This window comes from Tamandua tetradactyla, chromosome 2 (genome assembly GCF_023851605.1).
Source record: "Tamandua tetradactyla isolate mTamTet1 chromosome 2, mTamTet1.pri, whole genome shotgun sequence".
NCBI classification, from domain to species: domain Eukaryota; kingdom Metazoa; phylum Chordata; class Mammalia; order Pilosa; family Myrmecophagidae; genus Tamandua; species Tamandua tetradactyla.
In genome coordinates, this window is record NC_135328.1 from 198,431,919 (window position 1) to 198,442,045 (window position 10,127).

The following is a 10,127-nucleotide window of genomic DNA, read 5'->3' on the forward strand; positions in this document are numbered from 1 at the left end:
CTCAAGCAGACCTTCCTCTGGAGCCCAGGGGAAGTGACAGGCCAGCCGTGGGGAGTAGGAGACAAAGGGGGAAGGAGGAAGAGAGAAGAGAGTATTGAGGAACCGAAAGACATTTTGAGTCAGAGGCAGGGAGCAGCCAGTCAAGCAGGACCCACAAGGGAGAGGCCCTGTGGTGGAGTTTAGACTTTGTTTCCCAGGTTTGGGGGTGGGGGTGGGGGTGTCCTGATCGATTTTTTTTTTCTGATCCATTTTAATGAGTAATGATGTGTGGTGAGCTGCGTTTTCTAGCTGCTGCGCGGATGCTGGGCTGGGAGGTGGGTCGGGGACTGGCAATTAGGAGGCGGTTACAGTTTGCTCAGGGGAGAGGATGGAGGCAGGTAGGAGGATAGGTTTTTAGACACCAGACTAGGGAGTGAGTTCAGCCCCGTGGGGACTGGGTTAAGGCACTCACCTCTCCCCTCCGGGCGGGCGGGGCTTCCTGACCACATCTGGCAGCCCTGGGCCCAGTCTGGGGTAGGGTGGGGCGGTGGCTGGGAAGAGGAGGGAGTGGGCCAGCCCCACCACTCTGTGTTAGCCTGCTGACAGTGCCATTGCACTTAGACTTTCCCTGGGGACACACCTTACCCCTAGTCCCGAGCTTTCCCATAAGAACAGAGACCTGAATCTCACTCACTGAACTGTCATTTCTACCTCCAGCTGGGGTTTGGTTTCAGGGAGCAGTAAGTTAGGAGAGGTAGGAGACCTCCAGTCCAGTGAGTGATTCCAGCCGCTGGGGATTCCAGAGGGCCTGGTGAGCCCTATAGACAGGCCTGGGAGCAGAGAGAGAAGAGGAGGGGTGGGGAGAGGAGCCACCGTTTGCCCTCCCTGAAACCCTGTTTGCCTGGGGCCCTCCTAGGACTTCACAGGTGGAAGCTCAAGGCTTCAGGACAGCTCTATGTCCACCCTTCCAAGCTCTGCTGGCTCCAGACCCACCTCAGTCTCCAGGGGTACAAGCATCTCCCTGAGCCCAAGCTCAGCATCTTCTCCATACCTGCTTCTCTTCCCATGTTCCCCTCTGAACCCCCAGGTGCTGGAGACCCAGGAGGCACTCTTGCCATGTCCCCTAACAGCTCAGTTGCACTGATTCTTCTTCCTTCTCCCAGGACCCACCCCTTCTCTCCATTGCACCCCACCACTGGGTTTCAGTGGCACCACCTTGCCCTGTAATAATCACCTCCTCCATGGTGCTGTCCCCCTCTAGTATGTCTGCTCTTCCTAAAAAGCAATTCTGACATGTCACCTCCTGCTTAAACACTTCCATGGGACCCTGTGGCCCTCAGGGTGAAGCCTGAGGTCCCAAGGACTTGGTGTTTCATGCTCTGGCCCCTGACAACTCTCCAGCCTCTTGTTTTCCTCTTCTAGAACACTCTCTTCAGCCACATCAAAGCAACTTGCACTTCCCCAATCCTGAAAGACCTCCTCCCTTCCCCAGGACATTTGCACATGCCTGGGATATTCCTCCCTACTCTTGTGCCTGGACAACCTCTATTTATTATTCAGATCCCTAGTCTTATTGCCCTTTTCCAAGGAAGACTTTTGATGGGCAGGCTGGTTAGGCTCCTTCCTCAGCTTGTTCCTTTCCCAGTACCGATGCACTCATTCAACAAATAAATTCTGCGGGTCTGTGATATGCCCGGCTCTGTGCCCGGCCATTCTGAAGACACCAGGAAACAAAATCGGTAACAATCCCTGCCCCCAGTGGAGCTTATATTCTAATGAGGGGTAGCAGAAAGATAGCTCACAAACAAAATACAGTAAATAAATCAATTATTTAGTGGTCTAGAGGGTGAGGAGTGCTATGGAGAAAATGGAGGGAGGGGAGGGGTGTCAGGGCTAATTCAGGTGGCAACTGCAGGTTTAAATGACCTTGTCAGGGTCATCCTCCTTGAGATGGTAGCCTAGGAGCAAGGGTTTGGTCCATTCCCTCCCGCCAAAGACCACCAGGACTATAATTGGATAGACAGGAAAAAATACTCAGTATAACCCTTTAGCTAAAATGCTACAGTCTTCAATAGCTAGAAAAAAAAATTGGTTTTATTTTTTATGATCACTTCATTCAAATAGCCTTGAAGTTACTTTAAGCACAAAAAGCCCTTGTTGAAATAGTCTGCTGTGGGTCTAATCTTAAAAAAAAGAAAAAAAAAAGAAATTCTCTGTTCCCAGAAACCCTCCCTTGCTCTACTACTTGCTGACATAAAACATCAGACAAACTAATAACAGTACCTTTCTCCCTTTTGAAGGGCAAGATCCAAAGCCCAAAGAGTCAACAACAAGAGGGGCCTACAAGATAACAGACATGTTGACCAAACAGCTTTCCCTCCTCTATTGTTTTTTTTTTTTTTTTTTTTGCTTTTGCTTTCCTTTGGATCCTGGCCATTTCTTTGTCTGTTTGGGGGTAATAAAAGCCCAAACCACCCTTCCCACTCCAAATTTGTCTCAGCGTTTTTCCTCCAGTTCCTTGATGATGCATCTTCACTAAACTCACCTTCTCACCGAGATAAAGAGATTTGTTTCTCTGTTTGATGCAGGATCAGGTGGCCTGACTATTTAAGATCATGTTTTCTGAGGGTAACAATTTGGCGACCGTGGCAGTACCCACTGCTACTTTTAGCGCAGCCCTAAGCCGTGACTTCTCAGCCATGGAGCGCTCTCCCAGCCCCCTTGCCTCCATGCCTAGCAGCTGCCTGGGACTTTTTCCTGGAAGACCAGGCCTGGAGAGTCCAATGCACTGCCTGCATCGGACATCAGGTGCATCTGGGAGAAGGTGACTGCAATCAAGGCTTTCCCTGTGCTGGGTAAGCCTGTGATCTCTATTTGTGCATCATGTTTACTTTGCTTCCTTTTGTTTCAATTAATCTCTAGTGTAAAAGGCTCTTGAGTCGATTCAGAAGTCCTGCATGTGGATTCCGTGGGTTTGAGCCCCACTATCTGTGACCTTGGATTTGAGGCTCTCCTTTGATTTTTGCACAGTTGTGCAGTTTGCAGTTGTGTGGGGAAAACAACTGTGTTTTAGGAGCTCCTCCTCTGACGTTCTGCCTTCGTGATTTTTGTTGGTATTGCCCAGTCATGACAAACTCTCAAATGTGCCAGCTACGTCTCCCTTGGGAGCTATGCTTAATGACTGGTCTAAATTTGGAGCATGTGATTTAAAGAAGGAATTTTTAGTCAATTTTGCAACTCTGCATGACCATAGTATAAATTAAATAAAGGGGTGGAGGGGCTGGAAAATAGAACTCCTAACTCCAGGTGATTATCCAATTAGAGATGTATTACAAGAAAAACAAGAGATTAGAGGAAGTGCCCTATATTTAACCATTTATGGAGTTGCGTAAAGATTAAAAAACTGTCAAAAGATTTAATTTACTGTACCTTGAGGATTCAGAGGGCACTATATGGGGGAAGTCTACTGCAACAGAAAAAGAAATTACAGAGAAGGCCTTAAGACATCTTGAGGTATTTAGAAAGAAGCCCCTAGAAATTTTAATTTCATTTCATTTAATTTCATTAAAATTTAATAAAATTTTAAATTTAAATTCTTTTAAATTTAAAAGAACAATAAATTCTTTTATAAAAGCCAATCCATATTAGTGATAGACCCTTGCAATATGAAAAATTTAGAATCGCCATAGCCCAAACACCCCTAAAGAGAGGAATGAAAAGATCAAAGGTGATGGTGGAGTTATACAATGAAGACAGGATTTAACAAATGAATATGAATGCTGAATCATTACATTGATATCTTTTGGTCTCCAGTATTTTAGAGCAGCTAGAAGTAAAAACCTAAAAGTGTGAAATTGTAACCCATGTCAAATTCTGAAATATGTTCTACAACTAATTGTGGTGCTGTGCTTTGAAATTTATACTTTTATATATATATATGTTATTGTTCACAAAAAAGAAGGAAAAAAAGCCAATTGTGGTGATAAAAAAAAATTTATTCCTTCTAGCCTCCTATATTCTGGAGCAGCTAGAAGGAAAAATCTGAGAGGATCGTTTGGTAGCCCATGACAAACTCTGGGATCTGTCCTGTAACCACTTGTCGAAGAGTGCTTTGAAAACTATTGCTTTTTTATTTCTTTGCTTTGTATATATGTTATACCATACAGTAAAAAAAGTTTAAAAAAAGAAAAAGCCAATCCATTTCTGATATATTGACTATCCAGCAGCATTAACAAACACTCTCATACCCGTAATGCTGTGTAGTTTGGACAAGGTGCCACTGCCTCTGGGGCAGGGCAGTTCCCAATGGTCAGATCCCTGTACGAGTTGATGAGGAAGGACGCTCTCGAGACGCTGTGTTAGTCCATGCCGCTCTCAACATCTGACTTGTTAAGCTGGAGAAACAGCACTCCTGGTTACAGGGCTGATCCAGACCAAATGAAAAGACCGCTTGTGTGCATTGTTGCCACACACACCCCAAATTGGGCCTATTTTCAGTCATTAATAAATATGTTACTAACCTCGCTTTAATACCATTAAAGCGAGTCAGGAAGCAGCCCCCTTACAGGAGGCGTGTCCCCAGCACTCTGTTTAAGCAGCTGCCCGAGTCACCTACCACTCCGTGAAGAAGTATAACTGCCTGGCCAGTAAAGATTGAGCTCAAGGCAGAAACAAATCAACCTAAAGCACGCCAATATCTTTTGTCATTCATTACAAGCAAGGAAAGGCATTACACCAGTAATAGAAACTTTAAAAGAAAGTGGCCTCGTGCAGCCTTGCTGCTTTCCATATAACACATCTATACTCCCAGCATCAAAACCCAACACTAGGGTGAGCCACAGTGGTGCAGTGGCAGAGTTCTCACCTGCCATTCCGAAGACCCAGGTTCGATTCCCAGTGCCTACTCATGCAGTAAAAGGAAAAGAAAACCTGGCACCGATGGAGAAGATACCTTTGTCCAAGATTTAAGGGCTATAAACAAAATTGTGAAAGACATTTATCCAATTTGCCTAATCCTTATACTCTCTGACTGGTAACTTCAAATGGTTCTCTGTATTAGACTTACAGGATGCTTTCTTTTGCATACCTGTAGCTTTTGAATCCCAAGAAATATTTGACTTTGAATGAGAGAACCCAGAAACTAAAGTTAAAGGGCAACTTACGTGGACTGTTTTAACTTAAGGATTTAAGAATTCTCCCACACTCTTTGGATAATTCTTAGCAAAAAAATTGCATAATTGGCAACTGCATCAAGGTATCCTTTTTTTTTTTTTTTTTGGTATGCTGTATGGCAGGGGTGACATTTCGATCTTTTTCCATGTGAGTATCCCCTTATTTCAATACCAGTGGCTGAATTTTTGTCCATTTCTTTCTTTACTTATTTGTTTGTTTTTTGGGAAGTGCATGGGCCAGGAAGGTATCCTTTTGTAATATGTAGATGACATTTTAATAGCTAATGAAATTGAAGAAGATTCAGATGCAAATACTATTAAGACTCTGAACTTTCTAAATGCTAGGGGATGTAAAGTGTCTCAAAAAAAAAGCTCAACCCTGTGTAAGGTATTTAGGGTATTTGCTCTCCCAAGAGCCCTCCTGCCTGGGAGGCATCAGGCTCTGGAGAATATTTCAGTCCCTAAGACAAAGAGGCAGCTATAGGGATTTCTAGGAATGGCTGGTTTCTGCCGCATCTGAATCCCCAATTTGGGGCTTTTTGTCATATTGCTGTGCAGGGCTCAGGCAGAGAAGCCCTGGACTGGACTGCAGAATGTAAGCAGGCCTTTCAGCAAATTAAAGAAAAGCTGAGGCATCTTAAGATGACTGCTGGGCGGCTGGTTCCTAACCAAAGAAAAGATGTGGATGGGCTGCTCCCTCCTGTCCTAAATGAAAATGATGGTGAGTCAAATTCCAAAGATGAAGCCACAATTGAGAAGTCTGGATTTAACTTACAGGAAGATAAAGAAGATCAGGTCACTAGAAAGTCAGAAATCTCAGATTCTCCTACAAACAAACCAAAAACTGAAACAGAGGCAAATGTAAGAGTGTCTGTCTGGAATTTCATTAAATATATGGAATAAATTTCAAGAATTGCATAAAAAACATTCTGAACAGAAAAACTCAGCTTCAAGATTCAGGAGGACAAAAAAGAAAATGCTCCAGGAAAGAGAAACTGAACAATGGAGAGGCATCTCATAAGTGAACACTCACCAAATGAAACCCAGTGGAAGGAGCTTAGTATTTTGGAGTCAGTGATAAGGTTTGACTGTTACCGGACAAAGGTGGTAGATTCTTGCTCAATGTATTCAATGATCACTTCCTGAGACATCCAGGTTTCAAAGAGAGCAAGGGTTTACTACTAGGCACATAGCAGGAGAGCAGATGGCTTATTGGCCCCCCAAATCTGTCTCTCCGAACTGCAATAATTCTGATGGCTTTATGTTCTAGTTTGCTAGCTGCCGGAATGCAACACACCAGAGACGGATTGGCTTTTAATAAAGGGGGATTTATTTTGTTAGTTCTTCAGAGGAAAGGCAGCTAACTTTCAACTGAGGTTCTTTCTTACGTGGGAAGGCACAGGGTGATCTCTGCTGGCCTTCTCTCCAGACCTCTGGGTTCCAACAACTTTCCCTGGGGTGATTTCTTTCTGCATCTCCAAAGGCCTGGGCTGAGCTGCGAGTGCTAAGATGAGGTGTGCTGAGCTGCTTGGGCTGTGCTACGTTGAGCTCTCTCCTTTAAGCACCAGCCAATTAACTTAAGCATCATTCATTGCAGCAGGCCTACCTCCTAGCTGACTGCAGATGTAATGGATCAACAGATGAGGTTCACGTACCATTGGCTCATGCCCACAGCAACAGAACTAGGTGCCTTCACCTGGCCAAGTTGACAACTGAATCTAACTACCACACCTTATTAGAGAAAAAGATAGCCAGGGTTTAGGATAATGAGCCCAGTGACCCCAGATGATGTAATCAGAGGTGATCTGATTATTGAGCATGCGCAGATTGATTACATGCTTAGTCACAGAATGTATGTAAGAAGATGGTGGAACAAGGTCTAGGTGACATGCAGGTTAAAGTCTAAGCTACTGCGTATGTCAGATGGGCCCACTTTGGTTAGATCCAGTCTCAGTTATCAAGATAACTTTAAACTTGGGGTAGGTTAGTTCTGGGCTGACCCAAGACCTTCATTTATTAGCATTAGGGGCTGTCTTCAGTGATCACAAAACTCTAAAGTTGATGTATTAGGGTTCTCTAGAGAAACAGAATCAACAGGGAACACTTGCAAATATAAAATTTATGAAAGTGTCTCACGTGACCGTAGGAACGCAGAGTCCAAAATCCACAGGGCAGGCTGCGAAGCCGATGACTCCAATGGATGGCCTGGATGAACTCCACAGGAGAGGCTCACCAGCCAAAGCAGGAATGCAACCTGTCTCCTCTGAGTCCTCCTTAAAAGGCTTCCCATGATTGCATTTAGCATCACTAATTGCAGAAGACACTCCCCTTTGGCTGATTACAAATGGAATCAGCTGTGGATGTAGCTGACGTGATCATGACCTAATCCTATGAAATGTCCTCATTGCAACAGACAGGCCAGCGCTTGCCCAATCAGATGAACAGGTACCACAACTTGGCCAAGTTGACACCTGTCCCTAACCATGACAGTTGAAAAACTGGATAACTGGGCACAAATGAAGGTTAGTCATAGGCTTTCACAATCACAGGGACAGAAGATAAGGGCTATACAACCATTATCAGAGATCAGGGCAGCTGTATTATAATTTAGGAATTTCAGGTATTTCCCTATCCCTACTCCAATATAACAGAAAGCAAAAAAGGAATTTTTTATATAATGATTCCATAATCAAACTCACCCTTTAAATCCTGTTTTCTCAGTTACATGATTCCACTGTAAAAAAGAAAAAAAAAAAAAATGAGAAGTCGGGTTTTGAAAAGAGCACAGACCAGGCTGGGAAAGAGTGGCATACTGAGAGAGTCGAGGAACTCAGCAACCAGCCAGCTACTCGAAAGCTTGGTGTAAACACTGCCAAAGCTGTGGCCTGCCACAATTTTTTAAAAGCCAAGAAGGCGGCTGAAAAGACACAGATTGTTTGGAAAAAGAAGAAACTTGCATGGGGGTTGAAGCAAAGAAGAGATGGAAAATCAAGAGCAACGTGGGATATATAACTTGCCAGAGCTCTTCATGACATTTCCAGACTTAATTGTTCAAATTACTGAAAAGACTTTCCTGCTTCTGTTAAATATCCGGAAATTGATAAAAGAAAAAAGAAGCATGCCATTTGGGAGTTGGCTATCAAATCTTCTCAATGTTTTTTATTTTATTTTATTTTTTTAAACTTTTTTTATTAATTAAAAAAATTAACAAACAAAACATTTAAGAGATCATTCCATCCTACATATACAATCGGTAATTCTTAATATCATCACATAGTTGCATATTCATCATTTCTTAGAATATTTGCATCAATTTAGAAAAAGAAATAAAAAGACAACAGAAAAAGAAATAAAACGATAACAGAGAAAAAAAAGATTATACATACCATACCCCTTACCCCTCACTTTCATTTACCACTTGCATTTCAAACTAAATTTATTTTAACATTTGTTCCCCCTATTATTTATTTTTATTCCATATGTTCTACTCTTCTGCTGATATAGTAGCTAAAAGGAGCATCAGACACAAGGTTTTCACATTCACAGAGTCACATTGTGAAAGCTATATCATTGTTCAATCATCATCAAGAAACATGGCTACTGGAACACAGCTCTACATTTTCAGGCAGTTCCCTCCAGCCTCTCCATTACATCTTGAACAACAAGATGATATCTACTTAATGCATAAGAATAACCTCCAGGATAACCTCTCAACTCTGTTTGGAATCTCTCAGCCATTGACACTTAGTCTCATTTCACTCTTCCCCCTTTGGTCGAGAAGGTTCTCTCAATCCCTTGATGTTAATTCTCAGCTCATTCTAGGGTTTTTCTCAGTCCCTTGATGCCGAGTCTCAGCTCATTCCAGGATCTCTGTCCCACGTTGCCAGGAAGGTCCACACCCCTGGGAGTCATGTCCCACGCAGAGAGGGGGAGGGTGGTGAGACTGCTCTTGTGTTGGCTAGAGAGAGAGGCCACATGTGAGCAACAAAAGAGGCACTCTTGGGGGTGACTCTTAGGCCTAAATTTTAAGTAGACTTCACTTATCCTTTGTGGGGTTAAGTTTCATGTGAACAAACCCCAAGCCTGGGGGCTCAGCCTATAGCTTTGGTTGTCCACACTGCTTGTGAGAATATCAAGAATTCAACTTGGGGAAGTTGAATTTCTCCCCACTCTCACCATTCCCTGAAGGGGGCTTGCAAATACTTTTCCAGTCACTGATCAAATCACTCTGGGATTCATTGGGGCATCACTCTGGACAAACCAACAAAATCTCATGTTCTACCTGAGATTCCAAGTACTTATGACATTCAATCATACTATCTACATGAGTTATATTAGGAAATGCTCTAGTCAAAATATAAATTTTGTAACAAATAAACATTTTTTGCTTTAGTCTCACACATAAGGTGACATTTTCAAGTATTAATTATCATCTGTTTTCAACACCCTGCAATAATGACATTCCTTTGTTCTTCCTCAGGCAAAAACATTTCTTAAATTTGTACATTGTACATTTCACTATTATTATACACTCTAGGCATTCCTAGATTATACCATCTCGATCTTTACCATCTATCTTTCTTTCTCAATGTTTTTTTTAAGGAGTTGGTCCTGTTAAAGAGGAGCATTCTGTTATTTATACGAGAAATGCAACCTACATGCAAGAAAAAATGATAGGAGCTTTGTTATTTACGCATATAACTTACAGTATAAAATCTATTTTATTTTTTACCCATTTGGTAGAGCATTACTAATGACCTCCTTGTACTTTCTTGTCTGTACTCGGTTTAACTGCACTTACTCTAAAATTTTTTTTTTTTTTTTTTACATGGGCAGGCACCGGGATGCGAACCCAGGTCCTCAGGCATGGCAGGCAAGCACTCTTACCTGCTGAACCACCGTGACCCGCCCCTTACTCTAAAATTTTGTTTTTAAGATTGTTATTTGCTTATAATGGATTAGTCATAAGTGCAAGAA

At 42.8% G+C, this 10,127-nt stretch overlaps 1 pseudogene; it reads left to right on the top strand.

The window, feature by feature from the left end:
- The first annotated feature begins 263 nt into the window (after positions 1-263).
- On the top strand, positions 264-8,237 carry LOC143658487 (protein FAM204A pseudogene; annotated as a pseudogene).
- Positions 8,238-10,127: the final 1,890 nt, after the last annotated feature.